This window comes from Arachis ipaensis, chromosome B04 (genome assembly GCF_000816755.2).
Source record: "Arachis ipaensis cultivar K30076 chromosome B04, Araip1.1, whole genome shotgun sequence".
Classification (NCBI taxonomy): domain Eukaryota; kingdom Viridiplantae; phylum Streptophyta; class Magnoliopsida; order Fabales; family Fabaceae; genus Arachis; species Arachis ipaensis.
In genome coordinates, this window is record NC_029788.2 from 121248889 (window position 1) to 121261316 (window position 12428).

A 12428-nucleotide genomic window follows, 5' to 3' on the forward strand; every position below is an offset into this window, starting at 1 on the left:
TATTCTTGAATGGATGTGTAATTTGTTAATGTAAACTTGGGCTTTATACTTGTGGGATTATATGTCAACCCTGCCAAAAAATATATATAGCCACATCAGCACTAAAAACAATATATAAAAATTCTTATCATTGAAATTTGAGCATTTTTTTTCCAAGAAGCAGGTCATAAACCAAATTATCTGCGTGAACATGAACAAAAGAGCTGAGATAATGGATTTATGTGAGACCAGTATATTTGAAGATGATGTGATTGTTGAAGTGAACAACTTTGGTAGAGAAGAAAGGTATGATCATTTGCCAAGAGCTAAATTTAATTTTTTTAGAAGAAAAAATCTTGAAAGCTAATAACATTTTCACATTTTTTACTGTGTTGATTAGTGTTTGAAGGAGCTAAAGTACATCAATATGAGTTCCCACTTGAACTTAAAGTGATCTCATTTTTTTGGTTCTGGAATCTTGAAATGTCCCTTCTTAAAGGTTGTGGAAACCTTAGCAATACACAAATTTAGCCCATGTCAATCTGCATCTGGTGTTCTGTTAATTCTAGAAAAAGGTATGCAACTAAAAACCTTTTTATCTCTTTTGGTTTTGTGTTCCTGATGACTGATTTTATTTTGTAAGAAACTTAAAAGACTAGTTAGAAAGCATTGTCATTGGTGGTAGATGGGGACTAGGATCTAACTTTTGTTATATAGCCAATTTACACTGTTAAAAGATAACAAAATTTCCAGCCCACAATAAGCTAGCTAAGATCAATTCCTGTTTATAGCCAAACATTTTACATCTTCTAACAATACAATATTGCCAGTTAAAATATAAAGAACTCAAAATGTATATTTTTAGTCAAATTAGATGAGCAAACAGCTGCAACTTCTTGCCTCATTTTTATGTGACATTGACCTACCATGAAGCATGAATCACATAGTGCAAGATTATATATTGGTAGATAATGCTTAGATGCTAATTATCTAACTGTAGGAGAACTTAATATTTATATTACATATTTTATTTTATGAAAAAGAACAGATCTCTGATCAAATTTGACAAAACAATGTCTATAAACTTAATACGTTTTTTCCCATTCAAAGTTATAATATAAATACAGAATGAGGAGGTCGTATAAACAATGAATCATTATCTAAAGATTAAAAATCATACTTAGTTTACTTGCATATTATGTCAAAGTCTCAGATCTCTGTATATAATGCAATCAAGAGTTTACGTATCATGAATCTTTCTTTCCCTTGGCCTCGACTTCCTTCCAAGATCATTGGAAGTCCTCCATTGGAGTGAGTGTCCTTCAGAAACTTTGCTCCTTGCAGATCAATCATATCAAGTTGTTGACATAAAACTACAATCTAGTAATATAAAGCAACTTTGGCACAGAACAAAGATAAGGCCTTGTCCTCAAGATGTTCAGATCAAATGTTATTTAATATGAACTTATGATTTGGCATCTACATCAATTTGTTTTCCCTCTCTTTATTTTTCTTTCTGTTTGTTTTTTATCTTCGTTATTTTTAACTTTAAGCAAGAGGAAAAAAGTGTTGTAGACATCAAGCTCATATTAAAAGTATATTATTTTTATTATTGTTTGACTTTTGAAATATTAAATACACTAACTAAATAAAAGTAAAAATTAAATATGAATGATGAAATTCTTGATACAAAATGTTATCCATTATGATAAAATATATTATTATAATTTAGAATTTCTGGATACATATGAAAAAGACTCTTGTTATGAGTTATTTCATTATAGTTAAAAGAAGACATTGCAAATGGAAGACCAATATGATCTTTATCTAGATGCAACAACCCAATTTATTATAGTTAACAATACTTAAGAAACACAACACTGCTAAACACAGCATTCAGACCACACAACATGGCATCTTTAGCTGCTGAAGCCTCTTCTTCCTCCATTCCTCCTCCACCAAGATCATGGACCTATCACGTGTTCTTGAGTTTCAGGGGTGAAGACACTCGCACAGGCTTCACTGATCATTTATGTGCCTCACTTGAAAGGAAGGGAATCACAACTTTCAGGGATGACAAGGACCTTCAGAGAGGTCAAGTTATCTCTCTTGAACTCCTCAAAGCAATTCAAGAGTCTATGTTCGCCGTCGTCGTTCTCTCGCCAAACTATGCTTCCTCTGCTTGGTGCTTGGATGAGCTTCAAAAGATTGTTGAGTGCAAACACAACCTGGGGCTACAGATTGTGCCTGTCTTCTATAGTGTTGAGCCCTCTGATGTGAGACACCAAAAAGGAACCTTTGATGAAGCTTTCAGAAAACATGAACACAGATTTGGTGAAGGCAGTGAGAAGGTTAGAAGGTGGAGAGATGCTTTCACACAAATTGCTAGTTATTCTGGTTGGGATTCCAAACATCAGTAAGTAATTCTTCATTTATTTTCTACTATGTTAATCTGAATGCACACTAGTACTTATCACCATAACATGGGTTAGCAAGATTTTTGTTATAATCAAAATTTAAATACAATACACATATTATGGTAATTAAGGGTTTTGGTGTAAATGATAACTAACTAATTGCTGAAGTGCTATTTCTCTTTTCGGAATGATTCTTCATCAAGTTATAATATTTATACTACGTATTTTTGTTAGAAAATTATATTTTTGCTTAATTTTGGAAACTAAAACACCGGTTAAACTATTTTCCTAGTGTTTCTTGGTTGACAAGCAAGATGTATGACTTTTCTTCACTTTATGATCTTTTTAGACTTGAGGCAAGATTTGTGGAAAGCATTTCTGAACACATACATAAAAAGCTAATTCCGAAATTGCCATCTTGCACTAAGAATCGTGTTGGGATTGCTTCAAGGTTGGTATTGGGTTGAATGATGTTCGCTGTAGGGATATGGGGCATGGGTGGCATAGGTAAGACAACTATCGCTAGAGCAGTATATGAAGGCATCCGAGGTGAATTCAAAGTTTGTTGCTTCATGCGGAATGTTAGAGAGTTGTCTGCAAAAAATGGTTTTGTTCAGTTGCAAAGAGACCTTCTTGCATGTCTAAACATAAGTAGCTCTTTTCATGACATAGAAGATGGAAAAACAACGATAAAAAGTGCTTTGTGTAATAAGAAAGTTCTTCTTGTTCTTGATGATGTAAGTGAGCTAAAGCAGTTAGAGAATTTAGCAGAGAATCAAGATTGGTTTGGACCGGGAAGTAGAATAATAATCACAGCCAGAGATATGCACTTGCTAGATATACATGGAGTCCATGGAACTTATGAAGTTAAAGGGTTAGATCAAGAAGAAGCTTATAATCTGTTTTGTTTGAAAGCGTTTAAACAACTTGAACCTAAAGAAGGATATTCTTCTCTGGGTAAAGAAGTTGTGAAATATACTAAAGGTCTTCCTTTGGCAGTTGAGGTTTTAGGTTCCTATCTATATAGAAGAAATGCTGACTTTTGGCATAGTACCATTAGAGAAATAATGAGTTTTCCACATTTTGAAGTTCTCAATGCGTTGAAAATAAGCTACAATCATTTGATGCCAACAGAGAAGAGTATTTTTCTTGATATTGCTTGTTTCTTCAAAGGAATGAAAAAAGATGAGGCAATACATATATTAAGAATGTGTGATTTTTATGTTGGAGTTGGAAGTGATATTGGAAGCGGAATTGTTACATTGATTGATAAAGCTTTGGTAACTTTAGATCAAAATAATAAGTTAGAAATGCATGATTTGCTTCAAGAAATGGGGAGGCATATTGTGTATGAAGAATCTCCAAGTAACCCAGGCAAGCGTAGCAGGCTGTGGTCTAAAGATGACATTCATCAAGTGTTGACAAATGATCTGGTAGGTGAAACTTCCTTTACAACTGATTGATCTGATATGAAAATAAACATTTATTTGTTTTATTTCCTCAAGTTTTATCAATGTCCAAGTTTCCTTCTATTTCTTAAGGTCATGTTTTAGGTATCTCAGTTGATTGTCAAATTTATTATTTGTCATGTTTATTTTGTTCAGGGAACAGAAGCAATTCAAAGTATGGTTCTAAGCTTTGGACATGATAAATTTTATTGGTTTCGAAGTAAGCCAATCTCAGCACATTGGAGTATTGAAGCCTTCTCAAAGACAACACAGTTAAGATATCTCAGTTTACCATACATGGAACTTCCCCTTGGCCTCAACCACTTCCCTAGTTCATTAAGAGTTCTGCATTGGGACTTTTGTCCTTTGGAAACTCTCCCCTTGTTAAATCAACAATATGAAGCTGTTGAAATCAAAATGCAACATAGCAACGTTGAACTAGTTTGGCATGGCAAAAAGGTTAGATCATTTCATCAAGAGATCTTTTAAATTTGATTTTACCATATTCACTTATGAAAGACTATAATATTTTGAAATTTGTGAGTTTTCTTTCTTTTTAATCAGTTTTTCGAAAAGCTGAAGTACCTGGATTTGAGTAGCTCCCGGAACCTAAAGCAGACACCTGATATTTCCGGGGTTCCCATTCTTGAAACATTTGATGTCCAAGGTTGTGATAGCCTAACTGAGGTTCACATATCCCTCGTACACCACAAGAACCTTGTTCACTTAAATCTAAGCTACTGTGAAATGCTTAAAACTCTTCCAGGTAGATTGGAGATGAGTTCCTTGAAGGAGCTAATCATTGAGCATTGTGAGAGTTTCGAAAATCCCCCGGAGTTTGGAGAATGCATGAGAAAATTGTCAAAGCTTTCTCTAAGCGGAACTCCTATAGGAAAGTTACCCTCATCACTTGGAAATTTAGTTGGCCTTGAAGATTTGAACATAAAGGGTTGTGGAAAACTTGATTCTGTTCCTGATACCATTCATAGGTTAAAGTCCCTCAAGAACTTGGATCTTGGCTCTTGTTTTAACCTTCATGGATTGCCATCTTCAATGTCAAGCCTCCCCTTGCTGAGTAATCTAAATTGGAGTGGATGTTACCAGAGTGAAATATCTTTCTCTCATGATCTATTTTGCTACTTCCCTTCATTGATGTATTTAGATCTAAGTGGACACTTGTTTGTTAACATCCCAATAAGCATTCACGAACTTTCCAAGCTTAGGTCCCTTAAGCTAAATCGATGTTACTGTCTTCAGTTTCTGCCAAAACTTCCATCTAGTATTAGAGAATTAGAAGCATATGGGTGTAGCTCACTGCACATATTTGAATCCAATGTTTTGTCAACCATTTGTACTGCCTTTAAATCTTCTAGTAGCCAGGACCAAGAAAATCAAGGTGTGGTCTTGGAAATGGTGATCCCAAGTACCAAAATTCCATCTTTCTGTGTCCATTATCCTCTGAATGGTAATGATGCAGCACTAGTCCCATATCCTAGTGATTGCCGTCTGAATAAAAATTTAAAGGGTATTGCAGTATGTTTCCTGTTTTATACAAAGTTTTGGGGATTTGATAAATCAGTGAAGTTGAATTTGTCTGTTAGCAATGGTAATAGGTGCATCATTCCTTGGAGAACATATAGAATGTGTGATGGCTATCACCTTTACATTCTCTGCTTGACCAATGATTACTTCAGGGAAGAATTTCAACTATTGCTTCGGCCGGAGGTTGAGTATGGTGAATATGATTCTGAAGAGTTTGAACATATTCCTTGTTATCAAGCCAAAGTATTGAACACTGGCTTGGCGTGTATCAATGAGATTGAAGATTTGAACCAAAGTGAGATTGAAAGGCAAAGAAATGAAGGACAGAGTCTGTTTGGCTTGAACAAAAGCATTGAGATAATGGATATATGTGAGTGAACTGAACAACTTTGGCAGGGAAGAAAGGTATGGGCATTTCCCAAGAGCACTATTTAATTTAGTGAGAAGAATCAACTTTGAAAGCTAATAACATTTTCACATTTTTTTTTCAATTTTGATTAGCTTTTGAAGAAGCTGGAGTATACAAATTTGATTAGCTTTTCCTTCCACAGTTCCACTGACTTTCCTCTCTCTATTCACACAACTCTGCTGCAGCTACATGATACATTCTATTAAAAAGATTTCACATGTACCAGTGTACTTGACTGGTATACTAGTATTTTTTTATTTTGAATCATTCGGATATTGAAGAAAATATGTTAAAGGCTCCGACGTTGCAGAATAATTTTGAGGTGATGATGTGAATGTGCAGAACACCAGTTGTCCCTTTAACTGAAAAATAAAACTTGGAAATTCTGCGGCTAAGCGGCTCTCTCCACGCAGCAGCTGTTATGGAGTGCCAGGCCTGTCCCCGTGCGGCTTAGGTGTGGATTTAATGGATCATATATAGTGGTTGACCCTTTGACTATGTAATGTCATGCTATTCTTCGTAAATCTCTTCATGCAATGTTTCTTTTTATTCTCTGGCTGCCATTCTCATGTCTAGTGCCTTGTGTATCTCTTGACTGGATATCATTAAATTTTTAATTTGTCGTATTGTATATTACAATGTGGTTGGCGGTGGTAAATTAATAATAGTATATAATAAATATTAAAAATTGTTATATTTTGTAAAATTAAAATAAATATGTAAATTGATTTTTGCATTTGTTTTAATTAATAAACTTAGTCTTCTTATGTGGTGCTCATCCTCTTTTTTTTTATTGCTTGTTGTTAGAGTTGTTACTTTCTTTTTTTTGTATAAGTTCTTGTGAAGGCATGTTCTTTATGAATTATTGAGTTATATGCACTTTCTATTATGTTGTTTGTTCCATTTTTGCAAGTATGTTCTTCTTCCGAAATTGTGTCTTGAATTTGTATAGTTTTCTTTCTCCTTAATATCTTGATAGGTATGTGATCTTCGTGATGACATTAGTGTTGGCGAAATTGGTTCCTATAATCAATGAATAATTTAAATTAAAAATAAAAATGATGTCTAAAATAACTAAAATAAGTGATTTTTTTTTTAGTATTACCTGCTTTATTTGTTGTAATGGGTGTTAAAATTTAGTGTTTTTGGTTAGAACAAATGTCTTGGTAACAAATGGGTGTTGAAATTTAGTATTTTTGGTTAGAACAAATGTTTTGGTAATAGTGTATTGTTGATAACTTTCTTTAAGATTAAAATCATTTACATTGACTTCAAATATAAGTGAGGTTGTACAAATTTTTCAATTGGTGTGGTACTTCAATGTCATTACTTTTCTGGAGTGCCATTAGATTTGAAGCAATTGTACCCAACAATTTTTTTGCTTGTCAGAAACCTTTAATTGAATTTTGAACCTAAAATAAGTATTGGGTTAGTAACTAATAATTTGATAGATGGGATTATGAAAAGTATATAGAGTTACCTTATTGTAGAATATTGTGGTGTTTGATTATATGTGCCACAAATGTAGTTATCTCCTTTTTCATATGCTTTTTTCGTACACTTTTCACATTGAACAAAGTTATCTCCATTGAGTAAGTTTGAGATGTTGTGTCGTTCGGAAATAATTTTTTGTGCTAAATTTGATGTAATTTTAAGGAATAGTGATAAGAGACTTATATAAGTAGTTCAAATAGTATGGAATTTGAATATTTGTAACGTAAAATTTATTATGATTAATAATATTATTATGAGAGTTAAACCCCAAAGTGGTCCCTGAGATTCACGGTTTGCACCAATTTAGTCCCTGACTTACCAATTGCACCATTTATACCCCCGACTTTGTTAAAATTGCACCAAGGTCGTCCCTAGCCACATCTCCGGGCAAATTAACTGCCGCCGACAGTGACCTGGCACTGAGAAGCCACGCTGGCGTAGATAAAGGCAAGCTGAGGTGGCAATTGAAACTGTTTGACCCAATGTGGTCCCTATATCTAGTTTTAATCCCAATTTGTAGCATGGCATCGTCACCCCTCTTCATCTTCTTCTCTCTGCCCAGCAACATTCTTCATTGTCTTCGTTGTTCCTACTCGTTGAACTGCAACGAAAACCATGATTAGGTGTGCGAGCCAGGGTCAAGGAAGCTCTACACGATCGACGACGAGAACGCGGAGTCGGACCAGACCGTTGCGGGTACCAGAGTGGTGTGGGTGTGGCTGCCGGCCGGTGCTTCGTTGGTCCGGAACAACTACCAACCCAGATAAGCCCTTCTTCGATTGTCCAAATTACAATGTGAGTTTTTGGTAAGAAAAATTGATTAGTTGTTTTCTGTTCTTTCCTTCTTATGATATCTCATATTCAGACTAGGGGCAAAACATGGTGTGGATTTTTTCTCTGGGCTGATGATGTAGAAGAAGAAGAGGAACATGAAAGAAGAGTGGATGCAACTGCAGTTGACAATGAGCAAGTGAGAGTGAATTTAGCCCGGAGGATTGGAAAATTGGAAGCTAAAGTGAGGACCCAAAAATCTATGATACAATTCTTATGCATAGTGATGTTTTTCACTGTAGTTGCTGTATTGATTATGACTTTGAAGTTCTGACAATGTTGTATGTAATGTGTTCATGGATGAATGAAAGTAAGAGGTAGTTTTTTATCTTGAGATATATGCCATATTTTTTATTGACTGGTTATCATAAAGAGAAATAATTACAGATCATCTGACATCATAATAGCATAATGCATAATGCATAATTACAAAAGTAGCAAAGATAAACATATTTGAGTAGCAAACATTAAAGGAACAAAAGAAGTGCCACAGCATAGTTATCAAGGCTGGCAATATAAAAGTTATGACAATTGTCCTAAACAAAGAAACTATCTACTAACTGCCTTTAACAAAACAACAAAGTACTGTCCTAAACATCCTGATGTCAAAGTCATGAATTGTTCTTTTTCCTTGGTGCTTTGAAACCGGGAGTTAGAACAAACTTCATAAAGTTGTGCAATCTGGAAGATGTAGCCACACTAGCTCCTTGCATTGGATCCACACCAATGGATTGAGGTGGTGGTGAGCTCCTCCTTTTGGTGGGCAACTTCTGTGGCCTTGGTGGTGCAGGTGCAGCAGGTCCTGCTATGTCCTACAACAGATAAACAGTTCAACACATGAGCCCAGATAACAAAAAAAAATTATACTTGTGTGCTGTTGTAACGTGGAAAAGTGTATTACCTGTGATCCTTCGTAGTTTGGTTGTGATATGTCAATCTCCACAGCAGGAAGGGTTATCAGCTGGTGTAGCATCAGTTTGAGGGGGAGGGCCAGCCTCAGAAGCAGAAGCAACAGTATCAATTTGAGGGGGAGGGCAAGCCTCAGAAGCAAAAGCAGCAACATTTGATTTGGCTTTATCTGCAGCAGCTACTTCATCCAGTCTCTTCTTTGAGCACCCTCTCTTAGTATGCCCTTTTACCCCACAATACCTACATGTGAATGGCTTCAAATGCCTTTTCAAACCTCCACTTGGTTTGGCTTTCTTATTACCATTGTTGCCCTTATCAGCATCTTTTCTCCTTTTCTTTGTCAAAGCTCCAGGCCTCCTCCTAATGTTAGGGGCCTGTGGTTGAGTGTACAAGAATTTCTCTCACAATGATTGGCCAAGAAGAAGGTTAATGTGATGGGCATAAGTCTTGTTGTATGCCTCCATAGTACACAGTTGGTGACAAAAGTCTTCCGGCCTCTTGTTTACCTTGCAAGGGCAGCACAGGCATGAACACATGAAATGCCTACAGTTAGTAACACAAATGCATAGTAAGACAATCACAGTTTTCAAAGCACACAAATGCATAGTAAGACAATCACAGTTTTCAAAGTACACAAATGTTAATGATTAAGTTAGAGAGTTTGATAAAGCTCACCAGCCAGCATCCAAAATTGGCAAGTGCATAGTCTTTTTTCAAGATCCACCACCATGTTTGTTGGATGGCCATGAACCTCAAATTTTTCATAGTCTTCATCACCGGTCCAGATAGGCATCCAGTTCTTTGATTCTTTTCTGATTTTATCTAGGCGACTTTGAATTACAGGGGGGAGTATGCCAACATGATTTGCCAGTTTTACCTTATTCTTCGCAATAGTTCTCATCACAAACATTCTCACCTCCTCAAGTAATGTAATGATGGGTTTGCTTCTGGTCTCTTTGATTCTTGCGTTGAAAACCTCACAGGCGTTGTTGCAAATGTTGTCCAATTTTGGCCTATGGCTGAACTGGGACTTTGTCCATGGTTCTCTAGGCCATTTGTTGAGATATGCCCAAGCCTCCTCGTTCACCCTCTTAATCTTGTTCATATTATCGATGAAATCCTGGAATGTTGTAGATCTAGCACATTCTCAAATCAGTCCCCTCAACTCAAGGTCCTTCCATTGTTTGTTGAAGTTCCTCCAGAGGTGCCAAACGCAAAAACGGTGGTGAACTCTTGGCATCACCTCCTGGACAGCTTGAATTAAACCCTGCAGGACATTGTTACACTATGTTTCAGAAACAAAAACTGATGTAAAAACTTTTATCATGCCACAGAACAGTCCCTGAGTTTACATTAATGAACCTAATATAGTCCCTAACTTTCACATTTTAACACAATTTAGTCCCTCCAGTTTGGTGTAAAATGCACGATTGGTCCCTTGTGCTATTCGGGTCTAACTAACAGTGCATATCAACAACCAACATCATGTATACAAAATCCAGAGGACATATATAACATACAAATTTTACAACCATTATTCCCATCCAATTCACTTATCCAGAGAATCAAAGATTGTTAAAAGCACATGAAAGTTAACATTACCTTCTGCATATCAGAAATAAAGCACCATCCGTTAGTTTTGTAGTCTCCAAGATCAGCATGAAGCAGCTCCAGGAACCATCTCCAAGTGTCTGTATTCTCTATTTCAACTATAACCCATGCAATCACGTAAATGTGATGATTGGCATCTTGTGCCACAGCAGCTAAGATCTGACCTCCAAATTGTGTCTTCAGAAATGCCCCATCAAGCCCAATCAAGGGGTGACAACCTGCCTTGAATTCCATTTTGCAACCATGCAAACAAATGTACATCTTATCAAATATGACGTCTCCATTTGGTTGAGGTTCGACACATATCTGCACCGTAGATCCAGGATTCGTCTTCAGTAAAGTTTCAGCATAGTCCCTTAGTTTTGCATATTGTGCCTTCTCATCCCCGTATACTACATTCCTTGCATCTTCCAGTGCCCTTGCAATGGAATTTCTATTTAGAATAAGGTCACACTTTGTCCTGAAGTACACATACAGTAGCCTCGCATTGCTTGAAATTGGGGTATTTCCTTACCTTTTTCACTAATTTACTAGCAACACAAGCCCTATTAGCAGCCCTGTTGGTGTTCTCCCTCGCACAAGTATGGTCGTCGTTGAAAGTCTTGATTTGCCAGTATGAGTCATCACAGTCCCTTGAGGCATACACAACCCAGGCACACTCTTGCACCTTGCATACAGCCCTGCATCTAATATTGTCATTTTTTTTAATTTAATTCTCCTCCCCTCTTGGATAGTATACTCTCTTACAGCTTCTCTGAACTCATACTTGGTGTTGAATTTCATACCTACTTGTAGATGTAGCTCACCGAATCTTGTCCCATTTCTAAATATTGGAAATTCGTCTGACTCCTCATCAGATTGTAGCTCATCTTCAGAATTAGGAGGAGTCTTCATCTCCTCTGAGTGCTAAGAATTAGCACCATCAGATTTTGCACCTGGGTCAAGTGCTTCATACACATCAACAATCCCTGGAGTTCCCACAAACCCCAAGTCCACCTCTCCATCTGAGACATCTTCAACCAATGCATTATCTGGTTGCATTATGTTCTCTCTTGTCTTAGCAGTAGCATATGTAGCTGTCTTGATGTCCTTAACTTTCTTATTTCTTGGTTTGGACATACTTGCATTATCTTCACTGCTAGAGCTATCTTCTTGTATTGGCTTAAAGGAACTATCCTCTGAATTATCATCATCACTGGAATCATCATTTACAGTTAAGTCAACATGAAGAGCTCCCTTGCTCTTATTAGCAGACCTTCTATATGTTCCAACAGCCTGAGATCTTGTAATTCTCCTAGGTAAAAACTGAGGTTTGGACTTCATTTTTGCTTTGCCTTTATCTTTGGCTGTGGAGCATGCCTTAGTAGTCTCTCTCAGCTTGGTTTTCAGGTTTGGGTTGGGCTTCTGATTGGGCTTTTTAGTCAATTTGGGCCTGAAGATGGATGTTGGGTTGGGCTTTGACTTAGGCTTAAGCTTTGGATTAGAATTGGGTTTCAGATTGGGTTTCTCATGAGCCTTAGCAGGCATTGAATTTGGGGTTGTGTTATCATCAATGGGGTTTGGAATAGTGATAGGGTTGGTTTCAGGGGGGTTGAAATATGATTGTTTATGGGGCTTGAGTTTGCATTTGGGATAGGATTCGGTTCTGTAGTTGGGTTCGAGGTGTTACCATCAGCTTCGGGACCCTCACTTGTGTTCTTCTTGCTCACCAACTCTCCCTCACAAGTATCATCAACCCATACTACAACCTCCTTCCCTGCAATCACCTCTGGTGTGGACACCCCATGC

General features: G+C 36.7%; 2 protein-coding genes and 1 pseudogene across 2 annotated transcripts in view; all 3 read left to right on the forward strand.

Annotated features, from left to right (window-relative positions):
* Positions 1-12428, forward strand: part of LOC107635057 (TMV resistance protein N-like) — a 136631-nt gene that overhangs the window by 117988 nt on the left and 6215 nt on the right. The gene's annotated exons all lie outside the window — the stretch shown is intronic.
* Positions 1-12428, forward strand: part of LOC107635058 (TMV resistance protein N-like) — a 75756-nt gene that overhangs the window by 7333 nt on the left and 55995 nt on the right. The gene's annotated exons all lie outside the window — the stretch shown is intronic.
* LOC107635060 lies at positions 1822-6342 on the forward strand (annotated as a pseudogene).